This window comes from Podarcis liolepis, assembly GCF_965112155.1.
Source record: "Podarcis liolepis genome assembly, chromosome: 4".
NCBI lineage: Eukaryota > Metazoa > Chordata > Lepidosauria > Squamata > Lacertidae > Podarcis > Podarcis liolepis.
The window spans coordinates 17,667,352-17,682,755 of record NC_139558.1 but is presented as its reverse complement, the minus strand read 5'-3'; positions in this window follow the sequence as shown (position 1 = coordinate 17,682,755).

Here is a 15,404-nt window from a genome sequence, read left to right as displayed (position 1 = left end):
CCTCCAAATGGGGACAAAAGCCGACTGCACCCAGCACTTGCAGCGCAGTTGGCCGAAGAGTAAACCCTCCTTCCCTTCCTCTCTTCATGCTGTTTGCATTAATTTAACCTTATTTTGCTTCCTGTGTACTCTGCTTTTACTTTGCTTTTGCTTCCCAATGGTTGCCATATTCAGACCAGGGAAGGAATTTACCTGGAAATATATTAGGCCCGCTTGGAGATTTTGCCTTCCTTGTAGCCAAATGTCACAACTTTGGGCAGGTAAGGCATTGGGTGGCATTTTAGTCATGTAGGTCTTGGGTGAAGGGGTGCATCGCACTGACTGGTGAGCAGGTATGTACTTGGGGTACCCCATTAGAGGGCTCTAGGTGGAAGTCTCTGTCCAGAAGCCAAGTGTGGAGCAGACAGGTCATAGAGCTTCTAGTGGCAGTCTGGGGCTGGTGTCTCACCAGTTGGTACTTACCTGGGTTTTCTTCTTTTTTCCATTTCTGAAGATGGGGACAACATTTGCCTGCCTACAGTCTGCAAGGACCTCACCTATCTATAACGATCTCTGGCAAGCAAGCAGCCTAATAAGCAGCAACGACTCTCCATCAGTTTCATGTAAGTTTAATTACAAGAAGAAGCACATCCAGAGCCTGGCCCTGCCGCCTGCTCTCGTTAACAATAGTTGCTCAATATGACTCATCATCCCTCCCCCGACAGGAAGAATGCCAAAATCCCACCTTCACCTTCTCCTTCCCTTCCGTTGTTCTCTGAGCTTCTCCTGTCTCCTAATTTGGGGGCTGAATGACTGGCCTGTATCCTCCCGACTCCCCGAAGACATAGCCTCAGCCTCTGGTTTGTCTGCTGGTTGCTTGGCAACGCTCGGGCTGACTTCCAACTCTTCCTCTCCTTGGGAGCTAACTGCTTCTTCCCTGGGAAGGATAGGAGCTGGGCTGTCCTCTCTAAACTCTAACAAACAGGTCTCAGATGCAGAGTAGGCCCTTTGCTCGCGTAGCTCAATTTCTGAGACTGACTCTTCCGCTGTGCTCTGTGGGGGGCCAGGTTCCCGACACTGTCACTAAGAAAGAAACAATTTGCACATTAGAGACTGGAGCTATGATACTTTTAGTCAACATCAACGTATATTTAATAGCCACAGATATATAGTAACAAAGAGAAGAATACTATTGGAACATGTAATAAGATCTTTTTTTTAAAAAAATAAAAATCCTATTTTGGATTGCTGCGAAAATGCCAAACAGGGTTATGGAGCATAGGTTTTAATGGTCATTATCCTCCAATTTGGAAGATGGGTTTCTCCTTCAGGAGGCCAAATGATACACAGGTGCACAATAGATGAGGAGGAAGCTGTGTGCATAATCTATAAATCATGAACCAGAATGGCTGCCAATGAGAGAGTTCTAATAATTGCTACTTCTCTTTGACAAGGAACATCCTGCTTTTTGCCAAGTGCATTAGTGTCCTATGGCAGCAAGGGAATGGTTAGGGGGATCACACGCCTCTCCCTCCTGCCTGTTATTGTATTGTGTGCACCTGAGTCAGATGAATGGCGGCGCGGCCACAGAATACTGTTGAACATGAACATTTGATTGACTTGGGAAATAAAGGTGTTCTGCTGCTCCAATATCTGTGAAGGAAAGTTGTCAGTCAGGCTGGCTGAAATGTCACACAGGCATTGGGGCAGAAGTAGCTTTCTAGAGTGGGCTGAAGACTACGAATGACAAATGATTAACTACAGTTGCATGCAGTCAGTGGACTAGGGGGACTAGGCTAGTCCCCTAAATGTTTCTGGTAAATTAGATTATTACAGTATGAATGCCTGGTGCCTCCTTCCTAAAGCCCAGGAAGCTTCTGACCAATGTAGGGAGGAGGTGCGATGCTTATGCATGTGGTATCAGGGCTTTGTGGTGTCTGTCCCCCCCAATTGCCCTCACAAACTGGCACCTCTGACCCTAACCGTTCCTAACTTTTCCCTACAAAATAGTTAACCACACATCACTGATGAACTAGATGGATTTAGTACACTAATATAACTACTCATTCTACAAAACCCCACAATCTTCTGTCTCTCGTCAGTTCTATCTAATGACTCGGAAACTACAGTTAATCCAGAATGCGGCAGCTAGACTGGTGACTAGGAGTGGCCGCTGAGACCATATAACACCGTACCTGAAAGACCTGCATTGGCTCCCAGTACGTTTCCAAGCACAGTTCTAAGTGTTGGTGTTGACCTTTAAAGCCCTAAAAGGCCTTGGCCCAGTATACCTGAAGGAGAGTCTCCACCCCAATTGTTCAGGCCGGACACTGGGGTCTAGCGCCAAGGGCCTTTTGGTGGTTCCCTCACTGCGAGAAGTGAGATTACAGGGAACCAGGCAGAGGGCCTTCTCAGTAGTGTCGAACACCCCGTGGAACACCCTCCCACCAGATGTTAAGGAAATAAACAACTATCTGACTTTCAGAAGACATCTGAAGGCAACCTTGTTTAGGAAAGTTTTTAATGTTTGATATTTTATCGTGTTTTTAATATTCTGTTGGGAGCCGCCCAGAGTAGCTGGGGAGGCCCAGCCAGATGGGCGGAGTATAAGTAATAAATTATCATCATCATCATCATCATCATCTTGTCGATCTGAAAAGTACTTGGGTACTTCACTAGCAAGGAGGTTTTGGGAGAACGTTGGAGCAGCGTCAATGTCTTTCTTTGAGCAAAAGTTTTCTACTGGCAAAAATTGCAACAGGATGCTGGGGAGATGCTGGATGACCAAGCTGCAGTAAACACTAGTAGTCTGACCTGTTCTAGCATATAAGTAGACCTGAATTACCTTTGATCTATTGTCTAAATGGATATGTTTATCTCACTTGCCAACCTATCTAGCAGGACGCTATGGATGAATTACAGGGTGGAGCCAAAGTAACCTTTTTGCCAGCAGTATAAAGCTATTGATATAAATGGAAAAGCCCCACTCAAACGGCATACTTCATTCGAACACTGCCCTCTGAGACCAGAATAAATTGGGGTGCCAAAACATCAATAAGAGCTACATGTCCACGCTCAGCTTCAGCTTCCTTTTCCTCTTTGTGTTGCCATATTTCAAATAATTCAGAAGCTTATTGAGCTCAAATAAAAGTACTGGTGGTGGTGGAAAAGCGTATTTCAAGTTCTGCGGAAAATGTTATGTGAGGTTGTTCCTAAATAGGTTCAAACTGCAAAAGATTGTTCAATTTGGGAACATGAGGGGGGGGGGAATTGATTTGGGAGCCAGTCTTGTGAAAATGGCTTCAGAATTTAAATCTTCATATGAAATACTTTTCCCAACACTTGAATGGAATCTTGAAGAGCCAAGTTCTGAGCACTGGTTAATTCATGTTGTGTCAGAGAAGTTTATTGTCATGGCTATAGTTAAATGGTGGAAAATCCATTTAGAAATGCAATGAAATAAAGACATTTTCCTTCTCCCCTGTTTCCACCTTTGAAAACAGAGAAGGAACCCAAAACGTAATGTATAAACTAACTGAAATACTATGACAAAACTAAAACCAATGTTTCTTCATCCAGTCCACCTTTTCTCTCTCTTTTTCCTTTGGTCCAAACTAATCACAGCCTGTTGGATTTCCCCAAAGTCTACATCATCAAAATGTGTAACATTGTTTTAAAATATGACAGGTTTGTATTGTAGTTTGTTGGGTGATAATGAAAAGATCCCCCCCCCTCACTGGACATAAATGAGGTTTTACATCAAGTGAAGAATGCACAACTAATATTGGTTGCACTTACTAGCTCCTGAATTCCTCAGTTAGAGTTGTGCATTGCCGTTCCAGATTTCATAGGAGATCTGAGCCAGGGGAAAAAAACAAAACTTTAGAAGATACTATGGCTCAGAAGCACTTTTCTTTCTTTTCTGATATAGTTACAAGCTTGGTGGATCAGGGGAATGCTGTGGATGTAATGCGTCTTGATTTCAGCAATTCTTTTGACAAAGTACCCCATGATACTTTTGTGGAGCAGCTGGTAAAATGTGGGCTAAACAAGTTAACTGTTAGGTGGTTGACTGACCAAACCCAAAGAATGATCTCTAATGGCTTCTCATAGTCCTGGAAAAAATTGACAAGCGGGGTGCTGCAGGGTTCTGTCTTGGGTACGTTGTTGTTCAGTGTCTTTATAACTGACTTAGATGAAGAATTGAGGGAATGCTCATCAACTTTGCAGGTGACACTAAACAGGGAGAGATAGCTAATGCCACAGAAGACAGAATTAAGATGCAAAATGACCTTAACAGATTGGAGAACTAGGCAGAAAATTAAAAAAAAAAATCAATAGGGACAAATATAAGGTTCTACACAGGCAGGGTAAAAAACAGCTGCACCAATTTAAAATGGAGGACACCTGGCTTGCCAGTAGTACAAATGAAAAGAATCTAGGGGTCCTAATAGATCACAAGTCAACAGTGTGATGCAGCGGGGTGGGGGTGGGGGTGGGGGTGGGGGAGAAACTAATGCTATTCTAGGCTGCATCAACAGAAGTATAGTGTGCAAATCAAGGTGGAGGCAGCGGAGGGAGTATGTGGTGAGGGCCTGACAGTTGTCCTGTAGTTATGTAAGTGGGACTCTGCAAAACCATTTAAAAAAAGGTGTGGTGTCACATATGATGCTAGCTTAAATTAGACTTTGGGAATCAATCCTAACTATTTCTTAGCAGCCACTATATCTCATATGGATGAAAAATAAACTTGAGAAAGAGGGAAGGAGGGAAGGGGAGAGAGGGAGAGAGAGAGGGGGAGGGAGGGAGGGAGAGGGAGAGAGAGAGAGAGAGAGAAAGAAAGAAAGAAAGAAAGAAAGAAAGAAAGAAAGAAAGAAAGAAAGAAAGAAAGAAAGAAAGGTTTGCTGAATGGTGTCTGGTGTCTCTCTGGGGAGTTTATTCTAAAGCTAATGTGGAATATTTTTTTAAGTCCTGAAGCTGCCTTCTATCCGTAGACAATACCAGGAAATGTCACAAGCAAATAACACTGCTCTCTCGAGCACATGGTGAAGAGACAAATGTTGGACTGTAGCTTGTGCATAATGCCAACAATATCAAAGCTGAGGTAGGCGGCTCCAGGGAAGGTTCTGACTGGAATTGCAGCTCTGCCAGCTGCTTGTGCACTCAAGAATACAACATGACAATACATGTCAAAAATAGGAGCACAGGAAACTCTCCTATATGGAAGCAGGCATCAGTTCCTGAAGCCCAGTCAGCTACACTGACTGGTAGGTAGCATTTCTCCAGGGTTTCTGATGGGAGTCTTTTCAGGTCTGGCAATCCCATGTGCTCTGGCCCCTTCCCCAAAGTCACTGCTGTCTGCCTCTTCCTTTGCACTTACACACAATCTAAACTATTGAGGTTCTCTAGTTGCTCATAGGTCGTTGGAGTACCAAAGCACTCGTCTGTCAGAAGAGAGAGCAGCTACTTTACATTTCTCATGTTTTTCATACTAGATTAGAGTAGCTGTGTGTGTGTGTGTGTGTGTGTTACTTATATGCATTTTTACGCACATTTTACCATACTTGAAGTACTTTTGTACACAGCACTTAATTGGAGTATTTCATTGCAAAATTCAGAGAAGTGCAAATTTCAAAGTTTGGCTAGGTTTCAGTTTAAGAAAGTGAAAATCTGGTAGGAAGAAGAAGAAGAGTTTGGATTTGATATCCCGCTTTATGACAACCCGAAGGAGTCTCAAAATGGCTAACATTCTCCTTTCCCTTCCTCCCCCCCCCCACAACAAACACTCTGTGAGGTGAGTGGGGCTGAGAGACTTCAGAGAAGTGTGACTGGCCCAAGGTCACCCAGCAGCTGCATGTGGAGGAGCGGAGACACGAACCCAGTTCACCAGAATACGAGTCCACCGCCCTTAACCACTACACCACACTGGCTCTAAATGCAAAAATAACTGAATTTACCCCCCATGGCATGCCAGTGTATTTTCCTGCTGGAACATTGCTTACTGGTATGGAAGAACATGGAAAGACCAGCAATATGGGTTAAGATTCAACCCATGCTTTGTATTGAATCCATCCTATACTGAAGCTATTTCCATTTGAGACAATCCCCTGAAAACTGGGTAAAACCTGATTTGTCTGAATGTATAACTTTCCCCCGAGGAAACACACCTTGTATAAATCTTATCCTTGAAGGCATAACTGACATTATAATGGACACCTGTATGAACTTTATAGTAGTCTAAATGTTTTAAAAACATAAATTGGTGCTTGTTGGCCTGAGTTTCAAATCACTCGTGTCAAATTTTGCTTTCCTTTAAAAATGCTTTCATATAAATCTCTACACTCTGAGCAGAATATATTGATCTGTTTCAAGTTCAGGATTTATGGTGACCTTGGAACCACCACACAGCTAAGCACTGTTTTCAGAAGTTGGGTTACAAGACAATTGAGACAGCCCTGTTAGTGATCTTCTAGTGCAACTTTTCTTTCATTTCCCAGGTTCTGTTGTTGAAAGGTGACAGCTTCTTGAAGCCATGAAAGCGGCGATATCACTGTAGCACTAAAGAGATAGGAGTCTGTTTCCCGCCCCCTTTTAACTGCATCGAACTACTGTGCTATTCCTGTCTTTCCTGTATTGTGTGTAGACTATAGCATGACAGTTTATCATGTTTTCAATCCCTCTTTTTCAAGTGTGGGTCTTGTGAAAGAGATGTCCCTCCCCCAGGATATAGCATATAATTTTAACCCTAAGCCTTGAGTTAAGACAAAATATCCGGATTCCTTTAATAGCAAAATGATGCACAGAATAATACCCTTATCCCTTCTTATTATGGGCAATGCCAACTTGGCGCTGTCCGAGGTGACATTGTGTGAGGTTAGCACAGATCAGCAGACGACGTCAAATCTGGGAGGATGTAGAATGAGCTCCCTGCCACCATTACCAAGGTGCTCGGCAGCTTTTATTGGCAGTAAATTCATTCAGTGGCATGTCGAATTAGGTGATTAGCATAGAGAAAAGTGTCATAAAAAACAAGTGGCTCAGAGTGTGTGGCTACACAAGGCACAGAGTGTGCTGCGGACCTCATTATGCTGAATTAAGAGGACCTCTTGTGCAGTACATTTCCCTGTCAGGGTAGGAATGCACTTTGGTGATTTATAATTTTGATTATTATGATCTGTTCTGCTTGAGGAAGCCTCTAATTCATCAGGCAAAGAATTCTCAGATGGATCATTGTCTCCCTCCTGGATTGCATCAGTTTGTTGCAGGAGAAATTTAAGCTTATCACAACATTTATTTATTTTAAAGACACACAAACACCCCAGATAATAAATCTATTGCTGCAACCTACCGTCTCAGCAGATTTAAAGGTTACACTTAATAAGACTTTGCCACACGGACGTGTTTGGCTTTTTGCCGTCCATACCGTTGAACCATTAGATTTCCATATAGAAATGGAAACAGTGCCTCTTCCCCCACCTTTTTTTTTTTTTTTTTTTTGAGATGACATTGTTCTTCCAGATCAAAGCTCAGAGGTTATATTGATCCTGTTGTGTACATCTGACTGGCACTGCAAAGAGCTATCAGGATTTGTGGCTCCAGAAACAGGGCAGAAAAGCCATCTGTCCCTTTCCTAAAATTCACTTCTCTGTGCTGCAATCCCAATAGTGTGGATCCACAAATGAATGATGAAGCCCATTTATTTTTCTCCTTTCCCTTGTGTAATAAGATCATGGAAAAGCAGTTCCCATGTGGCAGCAGCTATGTGTACAGGATGGGAAAGAGGAATGTCCCTAAGGTTGCTACCTTTGCTTGATCCCGCCCAGCACATTATTTCAAACTAATGGAAGCAGAAGTCTGTTCTGAAAATCGTATGTTCTGCAGCTCATCCTCTCTTGGGAAAAGTCTTGGAATGAAATTTTGCTGCAAAATGACAGCTCAAACTCATTGCAGGAGAGAGTCCATTAAAATATTTATTGCCGAAGAGGTCCTGAGCAAATCTGGACTGCTACATCTCTTCTAAAAAGGGACTCGCCCTAGTTTTACAACCTGGATGCAAAATATTGGACCAAATTTATTATAATATGTATATTGACAACACTTATGCTAGAATGTGGTTCTCTTGGGATGGAGCAAGATTACTCTCTGTGTGTGAGTAATCAGACCTTTGCGTGTCTGTGGTGGAGGGGTCGTAAATGACAACTCCACCGAAAGAAAAGGGACTGGGTGCCAGTTAGGGATGAATAGTCTGCCAATTTCAGTTTCTCCCACTTCCACATTTTCCCAATCTTAAATTTAGCTTGAGTCGCCACAAAAAAATCCCACTGTTTGCATCTTATTGGTCATTTCTTATCGCACACACATTTTATATCATGGCCTAGGACCCTCGTACCTACGGGACCGCCTCTCCCAGTATGCCCCTCGGAGGACCTTAAGGTCCATAAATAGCAACACCCTAGAGGTCCCGGGCCCTAAGGAAGTTAGATTAGCAGCAACCAGAGCCAGGGCCTTTTCAACACTGGCTCCGGCCTGGTGGAACGCTCTGTCTCATGAGACCAGGGCCCTGCAATATCTGATTTCTTTCCGCAGGGCCTGTAAGACAGAGTTGTTCCACTGGCCTTTGGCTTGGAGTCAATTTGATTCCCTCCCCCTCTTTCTTTTTTCTTTTTTCCTTTCTCCTCCTGTGATGAGGCTGCATTTTAATGTTTTAATGTTTCAATGTTTCAATGTTGTATTTTAATCTTGTTTTTAATTTGTATTCATTCAACTTGTTTTTATTATTGCTTGTTAGCCACTGGGGAGGGTGGGGTATAAATAAAATTTTTTATTATTATTATTAGCAATTTTACACAATACAAGACTTGTTCTGTGCCCAAAAAGTGCCCGGCAGCACTGTGGCCCATAGATTGCAACAAAATACTGGGCAAGGTTTTGCCCAGCATCTTGTTTGTGTGGTGGGCTCATGGGAAAAAGCTGTCCCATGAGCCTTTTGCAAAGGGGAGGAGAGAGCCCAGTGCTTTTTTCTCTGGGGGCACTCTAGGGTATGAAGTACCAGCACTTTTTTTTCTAGAAGAGAAGCACTGGGAAAACCTATATAAGACTGCTTCCCCCAGAGCTAGCCATTTTGCCTTAAGAGCTTCCCATCTGTCCACCAAGGGTGCCAACTGCAGGGGGCCCTGGGGGCTCAGGCATCCACATCCCCCCCCCGTTAGTGCCCGGCCTCCCCCTCCCACCACCGTCACTTTGCCTGAAAAATGCCATGCTGGTGAAGCCCCAGACACCTGCCATCTTAATTTGCTCAAAGGGCTAAATTTGTATCTCTACATATAAATTAGCATATGCATTGGCCTGTGCTTTGAGACTTTTGAGTACCCAGCAATGCCCCTGGCTGCATCCATGTGGGATCACATGACTGAGAATTCATGGGAATGATTCATTCCTTGAAAAGCAGCTTCCATGGGATCAAAGATGAAGGGAAGAGGGATGAGAAACTGTTTTTGTTTTGTTTTTTGTTGCTGTAAAAAGTTAGGTGCTGGTACTCATATCCTGATGAATTCTAAAATGCCTCTCTGAACTTGCACCTCTTCCTGTGCCCATTTCCATCTTTACTGATTTTGCGATTAACTTTTAATCAAAAAGTTGATAGTTCATATTTCTATTACATATTTTTTATTCTTATTAATATTTCTCTCTCTCTCTCTGCCCCTCCCTCCCTTTTTCCATATGTGTGTATACTATGAAGATACTAAGAAAACTTTTATATAGAGAATGGTGTGGCATGGAAGCCAAAATTACTGTGTATTGTTTCTGAAGCATCCACATAACTAGTATGAAATTGGATCTCTTTCTCCTCAAAATAGTTTCAGAGGGGAAGTTCACAAGGTGGATGGTAACACATCGCCTGCTCCATAATCAATATGACTAGGAACATACTTTAAAAAGTGCTGGATTGTATTCCACAGAACATAGAGGTGAAAATATTGGAAGGGTATCAGGCAATGGCTGTGAGCCACATAATAGAAAATATCAAATTAGCCAAATGCTGGCCTTGCTTGGGGCCCCATACAAGAAAATAAGTGGATTCTGTGTAGCAAGTTAAGGTTATTTTGCAATCATATGGGTAAAACATTACTGCCTCTGTTCCACTCAAGTTGGGCTGTCGCAAAAGGCCTCAGTTTCAATCCCTGGAATCTTCAGGTATGGCTGAAAGAGAAGCATGTGTATAATCTTGGAGTGTCACTGCCAGTCATTGTAGACAAGACTGAGCTAAGTGGATGAATGGTCTAACTCAGTATAAATAGCATCCCATGTTCCTAAATTGCTGCAGTTTGCATGTCCATCTCTGGTCCGCATGAGAAATCAGGCAAGCAAATGTGATTCACTCACATCACTGAGGCTGTTTTTATGTCAGCAAACAATAACATAATTAACTACTTGTCTGTATTGTTTGACACTTCCTTTACATTGAAATGAATGCAAGTTACATAAATAAGTCAGTTGCACAACTCATATAACTTTCATTCAGTAACAGCCAGAGAGGTAAATAATGCAGTATTTGGCAGAAACTGAACTGCAGTGGAATGGAAACAGCATTGAATACTGATCATGAAGGAAATCTAAGCCTTCATACACCCCTACACTTAAGCACTTTCTGGTCATGCGTTCAAAAGACCTTTCCCAATTATGCCGTCTTTTGAATCAACCTGGCAATTCTCCATTTAGACTTGATGAGCAGTTCTTTTTTATCTGGAAGTACCTTCAGTAAATAGCAATTCTTCTTTTAGATGGTGGGATGTGTGGGTGGTGACTTCTATTGTGAGGTGAATACATTTATCAAGCCTTTAGGGAGTCTGAAGTGAATTTGGAACTCTGCAATGCTTCCTAACACATAGTACCATATATATTTTATAGCACTAATATTCCCCCCCCCCGACATGTAAAGAGAAGGAGCAGAAGAGCTCTAATGAAGAAATATTACAAGCTGACTCAAACAGACTCCGCCATTTTGTAAGCTGAGTTCAGTTGATGCCAGCACTTTTATTTTTGTCTGCAGGGTGTGAAAACACTCAGGCCATTCAGTTCAGAGTATTAGTGAAGTCTGTGTGAGAAGGAGAGTTTGGAAAGTGTGTGGCAGGGAAGGAAGGTAGAGCTGTGTGTCAGTGGATGAGGGATTCCAATTGAAGCCATGCCTTGCATTGCAGCTCTGAAACATTCAGCCCGCCATCTTGATGTCATGGAATTCTACTCAGTATTGATCCAGAGTAGATTCCAATGTATAGTTGGCAGAGCAAAAACTTGAACATGTTGCAGGATTCCCCCCAAAAATGATCAGAGGGGGAAACTATTCCATTGTGTTGAGGAAGAATCCTTGCTCTGACAGAATGATCCGCTTAAGGGTACATTGAATACAACAAAGCATTAAAAAGTGTACCTGCAAGCTACTCCCACCCCAAACTTCCTCATCCACCTTCAAAAATCATCAGGACATAAACCATGAGGCAACCTAAGAAGATGTGAGACTTCTCTGCAAAGTTTTGTTTTTCTTAAGGGCTCTCTTTTGGCAAGGATTGAGCCCAAACCAGAAACCCTTTGTGCGAAATATTCATGCAAATAGGGAAATTCCCACTCCCTAGCAATATTGGGGAAGAGGAGCACTATGAATAGAGACAATTTTTTCACCTATTCTGAATGACAGAAAGAAAGTACTGTTTTCACTCTGAAAAGGCTTTGTTACTTTGGCCCCAATTAAGCATAGCCAAACATCACGCACTAATAAAACAGAATTTGAGTGAGTGAATGTTTCAATGGATGAACAACATTTGTCCCTGTTCATAGTGCTTGCCAAAGCTGAATGAACACCTCTGCCCAATTCAATCCTTCTCTAGCCTAGCACAAAGCAGGGTTGGGCTACTCTGCCAGGATATACTGTAATGATAATCTGCAGTTTTAAATGTCCAGACAGAGTTTAATTTTTGAAAAGCAGAAAGAGTCTGGAACACTAAACATCACAAAAATATCTATTGATTTTGTGACGGGTGTGCCTTCTTCTGCCCCAGCAAAATTTAATGAACTAGAATTAAAAGGGGAGGGGGGAGTCCCATGACTTTTTCAAACAAAAACTGATCCAGGGAAGAAGGCCTCTGACACAAGGCACATGGGTTATTTTGAGACTTCTTATTATCCTGAGGCAGCATCTTAAAAAGCAGAGACATCACCTTGCCAACAAAGGTCCATATAGTAAAAGCTATGGTTTTCCCAGTAGTGATATATGGAAGTGAGAGCTGGACCATAAAGAAGGCTGATCGCCGAAGAATTGATGCTTTTGAATTATGGTACTGGAGGAGACTCTTGAGAGTCCCATGGACTGCAAGAAGATCAAACCTATCCATTCTTAAGGAAATCAGCCCTGAGTGCTCACTGGAAGGACAGATCCTGAAGCTGAGACTCCAGTACTTTGGCCACCTCATGAGAAGAGAAGACACCCTGGAAAAGACCCTGATGTTGGGAAAAATGGAGGGCACAAGGAGAAGGGGACGACAGAGGACAAGATGGTTGGATAGTGTTCTTGAAGCTACCAGCATGAGTTTGATTGAACTGCGGGAGGAAGTGGAAGACAGGAGTGCCTGGCGTGCTCTGGTCCATGGGGTCAGGAAGAGTCGGACACGACTAAACGACTAAACAACAACAACAAATTATCCTTTGAAGCATTGGAATTTAGCTTGGAGTGGGAAAATGTTACCCCAACCATTTGTGTGTGTGTGTGTTTTTTTTTTCAAGAGTCTGGGTTTAGCTGTGATTTTGCAAAGATTTCCAGCTTGGCCACTTCAGTCCCCCATTTGTGTTATCCCTAAAACACACTCCACAGCAAGAGCTAAATGTCAGCATTAACTAAAGTCCCATTTCCCCCATAATTGCAAGCAATCAGCTGTGCTTCACACTAATCGTCTTTCTGACATGCAAATCAACAGCAAACTGCCTTTCTTCTCCAGTTTCTGTGTTCAGGTAAGTTCACTACAAATCTACATGACTTTTATTTCTGCAGCAATGTCTAGAACTCAGAATTCTTTAAAATCTGACCTTTCGGTGCTAAAACACCAGCTTACCTCCACGGGCTTTTCAAAAACCAAGACTCTATATGCTTTTATTCCCCTAACTGGGGTTTAAAATGCCAAGACCTTGGCTATTAGTTATATACCTTGAAGACTTTTTTTAAAAAACACAAAAACAATTTTTTACTCAATATTCAAACTAAAGGTTAGGAAAGCAGAGAGGTATAGGCATTCCACTAACTGGATCCTCTTTTTCATACACACTTGCAATCTGGCACAAGGATTTATTCCTCTCTCTTGAGTAATCAGGAGCATGTTACAGTGGTACCTTGGGTTACATATGCTTCAGGTTACATATGCTTCAGGTTACAGACTCCGCTAACCCAGAAATAATGCTTCAGGTTAAGAACTTTGCTTCAGGATGAGAACAGAAATCGCACGGCAGCAGCGGGAGGCCCCATTAGCTAAAGTGGTGCTTCAGATTAAGAACAGTTTCAGGTTAAGAACGGACCTCCTGAATGAATTAAGTACATAACCAGAGGTACCACTGTATATTCTGTGTTATATTCATCTGTGTTCTTTTGCTTTCTCTCTCTCTCTTTTTATTAAATATTTATTGGGTTTTATAACAAATAAAGATGCAAATCTCATTCATCAAAATATATACAAATGTCTCCCTCTCCTCCTTCGGACTTCCCTCAACTCCCACCCTACTGAGTTATTTGGTTTTGTTTATTGTGTCCTGCTTTGTATCAAAGTAAATTCCCCTATCATTCTCTAAAATGTCTGTTACTATAATAAAGTTGTGAACGTTTATTCAAACCCTGCCAGTGAGTCCAGTCCATTTTGTTGTTTCTGCAAATAAACTGTAAATGGTTCCCAAACCCTTTTGAAGTCCTTTTTGTCCTTCTCTCTTAAATTATCTGTTACCTTAGCCGATTCTGCATAGTTCATCAATTTTTCTTGTCGTTGTTCTTTTGATCGTATTTCTTCCATCTTCCAGTATTGTGCAATCAAGATTCTTGCTGCTGTTGTAGCATACATAAATAATGTCCATTTTCTCAAATCAGTTCTTGATTTGAGATACCTAGTAGAAGAAGAAGAGTTTGGATTTGATATCCCGCCTTTCACTCCCCTTCAGAAGTCTCAAAGCGGCTAACATTCTCCTTTCCCTTCCTCCCCCACAACAAACACTCTGTGAGGTGAGTGGGGCTGAGAGACTTCAAAGAAGTGTGACTGGCCCAAGGTCACCCAGCAGCTGCATGTGGAGGAGCGGAGACGCGAACCCGGTTACCCAGATTACGTGACTACCGCTCTTAACCACTACACCACACTGGCTTCAGGATATTTACCAAAGTTTGTTTTAAACATTTTTTTTTCAATTCATTATATATATATCATTTCCCAATATTTTTAAATGCATTTGCATTCCCACCACATATGATAAAATGTACCTTCCTTTTCTTTACATCTCCAGCATCTGTTATTTTCTTTCTTAAACACTTTTGCCATTTCCACTGGTGTAATATATGTGTTCTTTTGCTTTCTCATTCTGTGTCTGCAGTTGCCAACTCTTGTGACCTAAGGATGGAGCTATTTGACTCAAGTATGCAGACCTAAGGGTGGGACCACAGAGATCATCTACATTTGGGTGACCCCAGGGCAGCAGTGTTGCATGAGCTCATGGCACTCAAGGTGGGCACACACACTGGAGGGGTTGTACACATGTGCCAGGGGGTGGGCAGGAGTGCCAGGTGGGTGTGTGGGTGCTTGGGGTGGGGTGAACAGGGTGCCCACCATGGTACCCCAGTCCTAGCCACCAACGCTGCTAGAATGACTCCACCCCTCAAAAATCCGTGCCCATGGTCCCGACGAGAGAAGAATGAAGACAGACGTTAATGGACTATGCGGAAATGGCGAAACTTACCAGGAGAATGAGAAAGCAAGATACCAATTATTTATTTATTTTTAAGAAAGGAATGGAAATGGTTTATTGAGTGTTTACAAACAAGCCGTAAGCAGATGAAGACATTGGCGGGATTAATGTAAAAACCTGCGGTTTCAAAATATATATGGGATATATGTGGGAACAGATGTACAAAAGAATATGTTGAGATAATTTGGAGTATGCAGGAAGATGAAAATAAATGTAAAGGAACCACAGAAAGAGGGAGAAGGGAGTCGGAGTTTGAAATGTCAAAATTGTGATTGAATAATTGTTGCCATATTATAAATAAAAATTAATCATCATCATCTGTGCCTAGGGCAGAGCCCAATGCAAAAAATATAAAAAAATTTCTCCTGTTGTGTTTTGAGGGCAGCTCTTCTTCTTGCTTTTCTGGCAGCTAGCCCAATTTGTGCCCCCAAAATGGCCATGTC